Below are 13607 nucleotides of genomic sequence, written 5' to 3'. Positions count from 1 at the left end.
GTCCAAGAAGCCTTTAGATAAATATCGATCCTTGTTCACCAAAGAACTTCGGTATGTTTTTTGCAATTTACGCACCTACCCGTGTTGAGATTCATTCGGATGTGTCGGGCCGTTATGGCCTATTTCATTCGACGAAGACTGCAATGATAATGGCGGAAGAATTCACTTAACAGAAATGGCTGCGCGGCGAAATTGACTGTCACAGTTACTATGCGATATAATTCGTATCGATAAAACGCTATCGTGGGTTGTAACAGTGACCGTGCGCTGTGACGCACGTGCAGTGAGATAAGCCAATTCTGGTGCCTGCTAATTATCGGGATAGGCTACCGTCTTAAACTACGATATCTGTGTGTGTGGACCGCATTGATTACTTCCCTCTTTTCTGCAATGGGTAAAAGGCAGTACTTTATCTAATAGTCGTCCGTAGAACCGACTACGGTCGTAAGGCTTGAACCACGTAAGCGACGACCCCGTAACTTCTCACGCCTATACCCTAGAGCGCAGGGATGTGTTAGCCCCGGTCACGACACATCAATCTCTGCCCCGTCTATCCACTGACCGGCGGCTGGTGTTCTTGTTCCGTCACACTTACCACCGTCAACTTACTTCAACTGCTACTAACAGGTTGAATTCTTCTAGCGTGTCACATGTTGTATGATCCGCCGTTGCCATAATTACAAATTGGTAAAATTGGAATAGAGATTGAGAGTCGTGGCTCATTTAGCCTCGATTCAGTCCGCTCCTAATGCCGCCGCTGTCTAAGTGCTGGCTAAAGACGCCAGTTGCTATGTAGATGCCCTGTCTGTTGAGATACTACGGCCAGCGAGTATTGTCGACCTAAGAAATACTGGAAGATGATCAGTATCTGATCAGTCGATGTAAGCGAATCGATATAGTGCGCCTTCAGCGTCTACTCAGTCGGGTCAATACCTTGCCATGAACTTTCAGGCCTTTGCAACCTTTCCAGTTGGACAGAGATGTAACCTGCACATCCATAGACATGCGTATAGGGTAACCTTTCGCTACATACACGTTATACAATTGGTACGTAACGTGTGCGTACATACACTGTTATGTATACGATAGTGCGTTTTTCTCCTATCCCAGCCCGTCGACCGTCCCATCTAAGCCTCTTCTTATTCGATCGTTCGAAGACTACTAGCAGCAGCTCGTCGCGTGGTCACTAGAAACAAATTCAGCTAGAGCCTCTTATGGCTCTGTTTATTTATGTTTGGTCTGTGTTTCGTTACGAGCCCTGCTTTACTTGTTGCGTTCATGTATCTGATGACGTCGATTGTTGCTGCCGTTGCTTTACGGAGCGTCCTTTACGGAGGGACCATTACATGTATGGACCCGGTTATGCGATTTTCAATTCGCTAACAATAGTCAACGTTGTTTACGTTATTATTTTGATTATACGTGCGCTATATGTGTACATATATTCTAGTATGGAACGGAATAGGCTATCTTGCAGTCGGTTAATTTAGTCACTTGTGTTGGTAGAATTTACGTTGATTTGTTAGATGTACGTATGTATACGCGCGCAAGCCGCATCGTTCGCGTTCGGAAAGGATCCGTCTGAGCGGGATAGGGAGAGTGAAGGTGAGGGGGGAGAGTAGGGTCAGCGGTCCAGAAAGGCGGTTCGACCCATGTAGCCAGTGGTGAAATAGAGGTCCGTTGTCGTTATCGTCGTCTGGATTATCCGTTCGTTTGACTCGAGCCCGATCAACTGACGTTTTGTTGTTTAATGTTGCGTGCGACAAAGAGCCATTCAAAGATGTAGTGATCTTTTTGTCTATTTTCTTTCTTTTTAAATAAACACCCAAATTGTGGTGGTAAGGACCTTGTGCTTTGTGTCCAGTCGTCAAGTGGATATAGTCGCTATTTCGACTGTTGGTAATGCTTGTCTTATAAATAGATAAGTATACTGATATCTCATTGACATGATCTAATGCAGGTTCAGCTTTATTTGTCAACTTCGTCGAGGTATGAGTGATGAATATTATCTAAACGCTCTTGAAGTCATTTGGGTTACCCATGCTAATTGACTGTAGATAGACTAAGGTTTAGTAGAACTGTAGAAAACACCGCCTGACTCACCACAACAACAACAAAAAAAAGAACCAGAGTTAGCGGTCATATGGGTCTGACAAGCGTCGAAGAATGTGATCATACCTCGCCGCTATCAGATACACCGTATACACTGCTACAGAACAGACGGCGAGAAAGTTCAAGTGAGGCCGAATGATTCCTTCCAGCTGAGGGTTTCATCAAGCCAAGATTGCACCGTTCCCACTGAAATAACATTGATCCGCTCCTGTTGACAATAACGCGTGCGAGCACCATCCGTCTACAAAGAAGCTAAATGGTAGCATAACATGAGCAATATTGACGATAACTGTTGAGCTCATTGACTTCCCCAGTTTCTGGGCAGGTGGCATTACAGAACGGACCCATGCTAGTCACTGCCTTTTCACCACCTAGAACGAATTAGATAAAGCCGGGCCATTGTTGCCGCTGAAGGTTGCCTGCTGTTGCTACTGATGATATTGTTTCCGCCAACGTAATAGCGCCGCATTATCGATTTTTGTTTTAGTCCACTGGGCAAATAATGATGACTACAAAGAGCGCTCACTAAATAAGCGCTCTTTGTAGTCATCATGTTCATATATATTTATATATACGCACGTACCTATATTTTGTTGTTGGTCTGTGTATCGGTACCGATGAGCCGCTTGTTATTTAATGCAAACTTATTGTCTCGTTCGCCAACGTCCTCGTTGATATTTCAACGGCTTCTTTTTCGTCCTACTCCATTATTGCCTGGCTGGCTTTCATTGTATAGGGCGTTTGCGTCGTTCCTTTTTCGTCGTTCCTTCGTTAGCAATCGAGCAAGAGGAGCTGAGATTAAGCGCAAATTTTACGAGCGGGCTTCGACTTATCTTTCTTCTAGCTCTAGTTTCCCGTTTTCCCGTTCGAAAAGCGCCTTCCTCAACGAAGACGACGATGAACACGCTGATGTGACGACTAATACTCCCACTTCGATTGGGGTGGTCGATAATGCAGCACAAGCGGCATCTTCAGAACGAACAGACGCATGTCTCCCTTTGATTTGCGCAGAAAATACAACGGTCATATGAAAATGTGCGCCTACAGGAACAGAACAGCGGCGGCGGCAACAACAACAAGAGTACAAACGGAAGCTTAGGTGTTCCCTTGTTTTCGTTTAGCCACGATCATTTGGCCCATTACAAGTAAAAATACTTAATAAAGTTTAGAGTGTTTGGTCCGTTCACTTGTATCGCATCTAGACAGTGGCGACGAACGAGAGACGGTGACGACCTTCGGATGACGCTGACGACAGCGTCGACCTTTTCAACGAGTCCAACGTCCTGAACTGGCTTGAATGTGCCGCTGTAAGCTGTGCGCTGCTCTTGACTAGAGTGGGGGCAAACCCAGAATTGCTCTGTTCCGTTTACTGATCCGCCCCATGTCCGCATTTCAATAGGAACCGGCGTGTGGTGTCGTCGATCCGCTATAAATTGCGATCGTATTGAGACAATAGCAACGTTAGTGCAGATGGCGTTGATGAAAGCTGTCGCCCCTGCTAGCGCAACAGCGCTTGTCGTGGGGCCCGACGTACTGTAAAAACTTCCATACGCTAACGCGACCCTTCCTTAAATCGTCAGAGTAAGCACTAGTGGCTGAAAGGGCTTTCATGATGTAACAGTCGATTTAGCATCACTTTTATAGGTTTGTACTTTTCTTCCATATGATATTGATCACCGTGAGCATAGACGAGAATGTACTCCGTTAAGGTGCTGAGGAGATCATCGTGTAGGGTTGTATGAACCTGCTAAATCTATTTGATCTTTGAAATCTAGTCGATATTATACATATGCATATATATTTCTCTATGTCCCGCTTCATAAGTTTTTTTTTTGAAGTTCTGCCCAGTGCTCAGTCCGAATAAATTAGACGATTTACCTGGTTTATGTGGCGAAGAGAGAACCAATTACGGGGGTTTTGCTGGGGCTGTTTCACAAATTCAATAGCTGTAAAGTCTCTCTATTCAGTGTTCCGGTTAACAAATTCGAAGCTCAGTTTCATTTTTTTTCTTGAGTTCACGCTCTGCGTTGGCCAGGATTTACCCCCCAGCTGGTGCAATATTCAGAATGGAAAAGCGAGTCACGCTCTCTTTCTTCTTCCGAGTTATGTCACTCGACGCTGATACGCGCTGAAATCGACGACAGGCGGCCAACAACAGGAATCGACCCAGTTTAACGGCTTACGCGCAACGTGGGCGCCTCGCGGTGGGCACAAGTTCAATACTTCGAACGAAATAGCTGCCACAATATCACAATGTCTTGTAGTCTGTGTTTATCAGTTGTGTTAATTTATGTTCTGTATGGTCAAATTTCACCTGTTTAGGCTTTATTAGTTTAAGATACGTCAATAATCATTTGTATCCTCGGTGCTACTTCGTGGTGGTAATAGCGTATTTATAGTACTCCTCAAATCAGTCGCAAGGACCAATAATACATGGAAACTCTCTTTACGCGTCTCCGTCGGTAGTAAACACCTCAACTATCGTTCGCTAACGAAGCGACGAGCGACTGTGAGGCTCTCCAACTTGGTCTGTCTGACTTAATCGCATTGACGTGTGAAGCCGCTAACATGGAGCATCGATAACGCCACCCCCGCGCTAAGAGACCTATCAGTGCCTCATTTTAACCTTCCAACACAACGCAGTCATATATATATATATATACATCAATATAAATAATATTATTAAGATAGAGCAGGTGTCGCTAGAATGTAGTATAAGTCAGAAATACACGCACGCACATAGAATCGGCAGAGAGAAAAGACAATAAAAGAGAAAGTAGCGTATCGTTGAAACGTGCGCTACTACCTGTTTAAGAGAAAAATCTGTTACTCTTATGGTTGTTAGGATCTTAGGTGTTAACACGTATTGAACTCGTTGCTGCCGCTATGTTTGATGTGTGCGTTTTGAATGCCCCGATAGCAATTTCACGGCTTAGCGGTAATCCATTGTTGCTACTACTATTACTATAGGCATTGGTGCTAGTGGTAGGTAGATCCTTTTCGCCTTTTTACAATAGCAGCGACGGAAGCCTAGAACAGATTGAAGCTGCACTTGTCCGCGCTCTCTGTCCGCAACAAAATCCTTCATCTAGACCACCATCACGCGACCTCCCTTAAACCCCCTTTCTCCCCAGTGTCAGCCATTTTGTTACCGACGAATACTGACCGTCGTAGTCATTGAACAGCCAAAAGCAGCAGCAGCAGCAGCAGCTTGTGAACTCGCACACACAGACACACTTATGCTCTATGAGTTATGTCCACAGAAAGAGATTGGCGTTTACAAGCCTCGCTTTTCGGCTTACAGCCATTTGAGTTATTTCAACTTACGGTACTAGCGGTTGTCGCAGCGGAACGACGACACCAACAGAAAGTCCATTGATATGACCGCAGTAGTTACTCCCGTGCTCAGGGCAACACACATTCTATATACATGTATATATTGCTGAAGGAGCTATTGAAGGAGGGAAGGATAGGTATTGGGCACTGAGACGCTGGGTGCCCCAGTTGAAATAACGAGGAAATGAACCGGATTGTTGAGGACGGCTGAGGATCTACGAATGAACCGAAGTTGTTATCCGTCGAACCATCCGAATTCAAGAGGAAGCGTTGGTACATGTTGCTGGTATGCGAAGATCATTGTTTACTTTTAGACTAGTGCCGACGCTTAAGCAGTCGTGATCTGCTACAGGCGAACTACAGCGGACTATCAGTAAGCTCTCGTTTGTTGAGATCCACTGCGGAATAACCTCGTTGTGAAGACAAAGACGTCAACTACTAAACCAGCACTCTTGCCCAAAGCCAGTGTACGTACTCACCCAAATGTATAGTTTACTGTGCTCTGTGCTTTCGGCCTTGACCTCACAGCTTCAGTGTCAAATCTTTTGGATTTTTGACAAACGGTAGCAGATTGTCTCCACTACTTGTGCATAAATATGAACAGGATTCGTCGTTGCTCGGACGTTGTCGGTAACGTCATAGTGGATACAGACAGCTCTCTCGCTTTCGATGGCCAGCACCTCAGATCAAAAGTGAAGTCGATTTGGCGTCATAGTTTCAGCAGCAGCAGCGGTGGCAGCAGCACAGCCTGGCGGGATAAAAGACAGGCGAACAAGTTAAGTCTCGGAACCAAGCGAATCGATCGCGTTGAACAGATCCGGTGTGGGCCCTAATCGCTTTCGCCGGTGATGGTTACGCCATCGGACTTAGATTACTCATCCAATGGACTTTTATGGCTAGTCGAGGCCAGCCGGTCAGCAGCACCAATTGCTTGACTCGCACTCATGTGAAGCGTTCGCAGCCGGAGTCCGACAACTTCTGAGCTAAATTGAACTAAGACTACATTCCTCAAACCTCGCAAGATGGCCGCCTGCTGCAACCCGGGAGTTCGCTGATCTAGCTCCCGGATCTTCTGGTAGCGCGACCATTTTCTACATAGTAGCAGGTCCGCAAACTGACCCCCGAGAAGCGCACTGCAGCAGAGGTGGTGGGTCGGATCGGCAGGAACAACCCGAGACCCGAGTAACCACAGAAGCAGTCAAGGGTGTCTGGACAATTTGATCGCTGTGCGTTGATGTTCAAAAAACACCATATTCAACTGGCTGGTACCGGGAGTATTAGCTGTAATAACAATATTAACAGTAGTAGTGATTGTGGCAGGAAATCTGACTTCTCTTTCGTTGAGAGGAGCGTCTGTGTTACTAGCGGCGGAATTAACGCTCCCTTGTAAGAATTGGGAGGTCGGGGAGAAAAATAAAAAACAGAATAGAACTAAAAATGGTGTGTAACATGCCAGGCTGAGAGACACTTTTAGATCTAGTATAATCACAGCTTAGGCCTAATACATCTAGTCTAGCCTGCACGGCGAAGACGTGACAGCTATTTAGGTGGTGTTAGGGTTAGGCTTCATTGGCCTTCCTTACGGCTCGACGTTGTCTGTGTACGCGAATGAGTGGACCAGGTACAAGCGCTTTTTGAGGGCCTTCCTTGTTACAGTCGGCCGCTGTAGTGAAAGCAGCAGTAACGGTTGTGTTTAAAGTAAAAAAACCGCGTGAGTTCCTCTATTGCGCTGCCAAATGCAACGATATAGACCAACGGGGATAGTCCGAGCAAACGCTGTATCCTAATAGCCTAAATCTATCACATCGCGTCATACTGGCCGTCAGCCAAGCTTCGCAGGCTCGCGTCCGGTCGTACGCCTATCCTCAGTGACAAGTTCTACATCGTGCACGTGTAGAAAAAATTGCTTTCGCAATCAGTTGACTGATAGCAGGCTTCAAAAAGTGCAACTGATTGTGCATTCAAGATCTTTTATCAATGCAGAATAAGCTGTAAATTAATTTTACAATACAATTACTTAGTGTTTTTAAATCTATTTTGTTTGTGAAGAGCCACAACGAAGCAGGCCACAAATCTTAAAGCCCATTGGCTCGTTCGAACGCGATAACAGCTAATGAGCGTCTCAAGCACACTTATTGCCTGGTTTATTTATACACTTCTAAAGCACGGTCACGCCCCACGAAAACGGTAGGATCGGAAGCACGAAAATGTTCCTTTGGTAAGAACGGAACGAAGAAGGAAAAAGAAACTATCTCAGAAGTCTGAAGATGGTTATTGATGTTGCTCACAGGATAGACAGGCACAAAATAGATTCACTTAAGCCACTACTTAGGCCCAGTCTGTTGGAGACACGCGCCCCGGTGTACAAGGTGCCCGCACCTACTGAGTATTAGTAGATGGCTGCTATCTGCTTGGCCAAAAGGCCTTGAAGAAGACGTCGAAAGCTTCTTTCATAGTGGACGGCCACTATCAACAATTCTTTCTTGCCATATGTGACTGGTAGATTTATTAGTATAATGGTAGTTTACAGTACATGTTATTGTCATTATTGAACCAAGCCGTTCTCAGTGAAACAACCAAATTAACAACAACAGCTGTAGGATTAGCGATACAATGAACAACAACGTAGGATCGACAAAAGAAATTCGCTAGAATCTTAGAATTTTTTTAAAATTAACCGTGTCTAACTGTGAATAGACTCAAAAAAGCAACAGGCATGTTTGTCGCAGACTTTCAATTTAACCACACACAAGTCTAAATTGTTGACCGTTACCTCATTACTGGTTAGGAGGGCCTTAAAGACAGAACCTAAATTTTTTTCCCACCAGGATGGTAGAATTTACTTTTCTATTGGACTCATTCTATCCAGAATATCGGTGTCACAACAGTTCCAGTTATCGAAGCTCGCTAAACAGCTCTTTGTTGAAGCTGTAGAAACCGAGTGGCATAGAAATAAAGCATTTGCTATGTATCAGCTTCATCGATGGACGGCTCGACTAACGCATAGGCCGATGCCATTCATCCGATTGACCATCTTTAGGTCGCGATAGTTCCACCTTTTCGTAAAAGAAAAGGTCTCGCATACAACTGTACACATTCGCTATTATATGCCATATCTAGTTAGTCATAAGGGAAAGATGTGTTACGTTAATGTAGACGCGTCTTCTGTGTTGAAGTAGTACGATTGTAATTCGAACACAACATTAACGGCAGCGTCATGTCTTTCTCTTTGGTGTATTCTTATTGTGATCGTCACCGTCGTGGTAATTGCAATCCCTAGCGTGGGTCATTGCTAAAAAATCTCGTTTCTCAGTGACTCATGAGATGTCTGACGATACTTAGTACGCATAACGTGTGGTTGAATGCCCGCCTTGGAGGCACTCCAAGGGGCAGTACGACCGAGTCAAATTAACGAATAGGACGCACCTAGCCCGATTCAGACGATTTGGCTGAGTCTTCTATTTCCTAGCGTCTTTAAATTTTACCCCACGTTTCATCGCAAATATTACTAACCGATAAGCATCAATAATTTTCGCCAACTAACGGTATCCACCTTGCTCACGTTTTATCAATGATTTAAGACGTAATTTACGACTTGTTTCGTCTTTTTGATGTAGTCGTCTGCCTACCCGTACCTAGGCATACGAGTGTCACAGAATCGATGCAACAAGTGGTCGCTGTCAGCGGTATCTATCAGCCGAGTCTTTTCCCTAGCGGATGTCAATAGACGTTTGCGATAATCGCAAGCTATGCGTTGGTAACTAATTTCTTTTTTGTGCTATATTTGGCGTGTGGGTTATTCTTGTTCATTGCTACATACTCACCTGCTTTGCCTCAAAGGTTAATTCGTGTGTTCAGAGCAGAAGACCGTAAGTGTTTCCCGTACGTAAAATGATCGCAACTGGCGACAGCCATTGACGTCGTTGTAAGAACTATTCACGGAGCGGCTATGCAGCAGAAAATTCTGAAAGTTCCACCGAACGCTAATAGATTCACACCAGAAAGACCACCACCACTGACTGCCATTATGATGACAATCACCATCATCATCATCATCGCCGCTGTACTCTTCCGTTCGATCGTCTTCCCGTTATAAAGATATTTATGCAAATCAAATATAGGGCACCGTCACAGAAAATGCCCTCTTGATCACTATACATATACGTTTCGTAGGGCATGCTGGTGTGTACTTCGTGTTGTCAACTTGATTAAAAGTAGCATCCTCCTATGTATCTATTCATACGTATTTACTTACGCCGACTGAGTACAGAACACACAGCATGCTACACATGCCTGTTTGTTGATAATAACAGAAACTCAAGTCCGCGCCCAGCGTTACATCCCGATTCTCGCTCGCTGCCCATTCGACAACACCGTTCGCCGTTGCTGTCATGAGTCATCTATGGCCGCACATAGACACACACATGGCCACGAATCCGTGAGTCATCGCCTGTTTGTGCATAAACGATGTTGAATGGAAAAGAGGGCGCGGCAGCTCTGCTTGACGCCGTCATCGTCACCGAAAACAGCAACGAACGACTGCGACAGTAACTTTCGTCATTCGGGATCGTGCCTTTTCATTTGCGAAGTCGGCTAGACATAAGCGTAGAAGCTGAGTCTGGGCCGACTTTCGATCTCTTGTGCTACGCTATCATGGTTGACCTACCAAAACCTAACAGTTGCCTCTCCTGGCAGCGGTAGCTTCGACTACTCAATTATGATTTGAGTGCCGTCATTCCCCTACCCCCAATCCGTAGTAATAGCAAAATGCTACAACGGCATTTTAGACAGCCGCAACGTAATCGCCTTCGGCATCTTTGTGGCACTGCGTATACATAGATGTATATAGTTCCGGAATGTTTTTTACCCACCACCAAACTTTTGGGGCGCGAACGATCACCCTAGCACTGAGACCGAATACGCTGTCAGCCGGTTTTTTTTTTTGTCTTACGCTGCTCGTTTCGTGAATGATAGTATCGTGCCGCCGGTGGCGATGATACTGTTGAATGGTGGTTGTCGTAGCGACTGCTGCAACACGAATGAATAGAGTTACATCATGTAGTCGTCGTACTGCCGTAGCAATAGCCGGGGCTGTTTGGAACGAACCACGAAAATGGCGTCTCTTCGTTCGGCCGGTCATGCGTCAGTCGAGACTAAAGGCGATGACGGTACTACTGCTGCTACTGCCAGCGTCATCACGCGCTGCAGCAGCATCAGCGACGGCGGGATCTGGATTGTCTGATCGTGACGGAGATCGCGCATTGTCTTGAGAGTGAGACCCAATGCGAGGTGCTGGGATTCTATTAGCGACAGTGGTAGGGCAACGATTTCACTTGACAGCGTGTTGAGACGCTGCAATGGAGCGTGCCATTCGATTCTTTTGTACTACTTCGCTGGTTCCTATTCAATGAAAGGTAATGGTATTAATAAAATAATGACGACAACGGTGAATATCTACTATTTTATGTAGTGAAAGTTAGAGCTACAAATTCGCTCCATACTTTAGTGACAATGAAACCTAACTGGCTAGCTGCATGCATCCGATACAAGGTCAACCCAGCTTACAGATGCAATACCGACCTGCTCGACAAAGAGGTTCTAAATATTTAAATAATTTTATAATGACTTTACCTGGAATAACATTTATCTTTGTTTAACTTCCTCTTGTTTATCATATCGCATTCTATTCATCGTTTTCAATCTGTTATCGAAAGGTTTTAAGGCAAGGGTTTCGAACAACAACAACATGACTTTGGCCACCTTTACCACTGTTATGGTAACGACTGCTACTACTATTTGAGTTAGAAGAAACGCTTATTATGTGCCAGCGTGACTGAAAGCTTCGGGCTCAAGCTGAACTTACGTTAGAATCAGCAGTGCCGGCCATTGTGTCAACAGAAACCTCACCCCATTGATCACAGCGACAGCAGCGGCCAGTGCTAATGTTCTTTGTTGCTATCGGTCGACGGATCCATCTAATTCTTCTAGATAAGACAAATTCAATGCGCCATTTGCATTTGTGACAACGGTACACCAATGCCACCTTCTGGCGACAGAAAAAGGGGCGCACCTTGAATGGTACAACTTAAGAAAAACCATAATTCTTAGCGGCGCTGGCAACGGATACTATTGGTACTTTTGCTATTCACGATGAAAGGCGATTATATAGTGACATCAATGAATGAGGTATATAAAAAAATAGCGCACACATCGTCCGCACCGCGTGACCTACAGGTCGTACCTATTTTTACAGCCGAAACACCAGCCTACCTTAAGGGTAAGATGATGTCACTTTGCCTCATACCCTCATACTTGTAGGGTTTACAGGAGGGCCGTTTGTTTCATACGATAGTTTCCCTTTATCCGTCGGCCATCCGATCGGATTCGGTTCTGAAGCGGTTGTCATTTGTTCGTTCATTCATATGTCGAGTTTTAAGAGCTGCCCGTATGAGTATGCGACCCGTGTTGATTACAATCACTCGAACACAGGCTCGCAATCGTAGAGCAGCGGTCTAACGGCACATGATCGATGGGCTGTTCAAGGAGAAGGTCGTTTTACCTGTATGATATATACCTGTGTAGAGGGCAGGCAGGGGAGTTCTTCCTTAAGCATTCGTCCAGCCTAATTGATTTCGCCGAAGGAGACTATGTTTTTCGCACTCGTCTACAAATGTTTGTGCGTGATCTTCGTCAATCAGTGGTGGCGGACGGACCAGTCTGACAACTGGCTACCTGCCGAACTGTAGTAGTAATAAGAACTCGGATTCTGTTGCTTTCTGTCGGACGAGAAGTTGCTGTGGAGGTCGGAAGCGGACAATGACGAATAGGCTGGGTGAGAGAAACGACTAAACTACACGTGATCACCTTCTTCCAGTTGTTCTCTACAATGAGCCGCTAAGCATACGCAACGGGGAAAGCACATCTGATATAGCCTCAGGCGTCAAGACCTTACCACTGGTCCACCGCCATCACCTACTCTAATGCTACTGTTGTAGTAAGGTTAACTGACCAATTCAGTAAGTTCCAGCGACAGACAAGGTCTTACTGTTCCTCTCTTGAGAGCCTTCAGTGCGGATCAGAAGTTTTTGCCGTCGCCACCCCCGCGCACCATATTGTGCACGCGCGGTGGGGCGTCCAGCTTGCTTTGACGACCTGCCACTACAACTGACGTCATAATTATAGTAGCTTAGGCGGACGAGAGCTGGCTCAGCGCCTGGCGAGACGATGGCGTCAGAAGAGGACCCCAACAAGGCATAATAGTTTAAACTGTTGTTTCCATAAGTTGCAATTTGATGTCCATGTCACATCGGTGATGGTCGGCCCAGTGTGCGTTGTTCTCAGTCCCATGGACAAGTTCGTCAAATGTGAAAATCTGTCCGCGTGTGTTGGGTTGGCGTCTATTAACATCCATCTCATAGTAAACAACAAGTCTGACTAGATAGTCGTTGGCCATGTTCGGATCGAGTTGAGAACATCGCATACGGCATTTCTGTTATTGTGCTCTTGTTTTTTTCTGTTCACCAGTGACTCTGATTGCAGAGTAACTAATGAAACAGATGAAAGCTTTGACCTAGCACAGATAGGTACACTTCATCTTTCGCGTATAAATGGGTGTGAGGTCGAAGTAGCTTGTTAGCCGAGGAACGCTCGTTGTCACGATTGACGACAGCAACTAGCAGTATCGGCATTGAGGTGTAGAGATGCACCATTAGATAGATTGGTGTAGAGGATCGGCGATGCTAGTCTACTCGGTTCGTTCGTTCGTTCGTTCGTTCGTCTAACAAAAAGACGAAATTAGTCTTTGTTTTCTCAAGAGGTAATCTCGAGAAATAGAAAACGCAAAAACTAGCAACGCTCATAGCTTCTTAACGGAGCTTAGAATTCTGCTTAGCGAACTCCTGCCGCGCAGCCTCCTACCAGATCACCCGTGGGAGGAAATGGCTGTTTAACAAAGGTACGACCACACACACCTTAAACAACGAAACACCAAATTCAATACGCGTCTATTCTTTTTCTCCGCACTTAGGCTGACTTTTGCTGTTATTACTAGTCGAACAACGCGATGCTAACCAGTGAGAACGAAACTTTGCCGATCCTTTTTTCAAGTTCAACCCGTTCACTCAGAGGCAACGGGCAGCGTCGGCTCATCGGCCATTACT

General features: G+C 45.5%; 1 protein-coding gene across 3 annotated transcripts in view; it reads left to right on the top strand.

Annotated features, from left to right (window-relative positions):
- The window catches only part of LOC111251475 (uncharacterized), a 74529-nt gene that overhangs the window by 37764 nt on the left and 23158 nt on the right, over positions 1 to 13607 (top strand). The gene's annotated exons all lie outside the window — the stretch shown is intronic.

The sequence above is a fragment of the Varroa destructor genome, unplaced genomic scaffold (assembly GCF_002443255.2).
Source record: "Varroa destructor unplaced genomic scaffold, Vdes_3.0 BEIS01000005.1, whole genome shotgun sequence".
NCBI classification, from domain to species: Eukaryota; Metazoa; Arthropoda; class Arachnida; order Mesostigmata; family Varroidae; genus Varroa; species Varroa destructor.
This window is presented reverse-complemented; position numbering and strand designations above follow the sequence as displayed.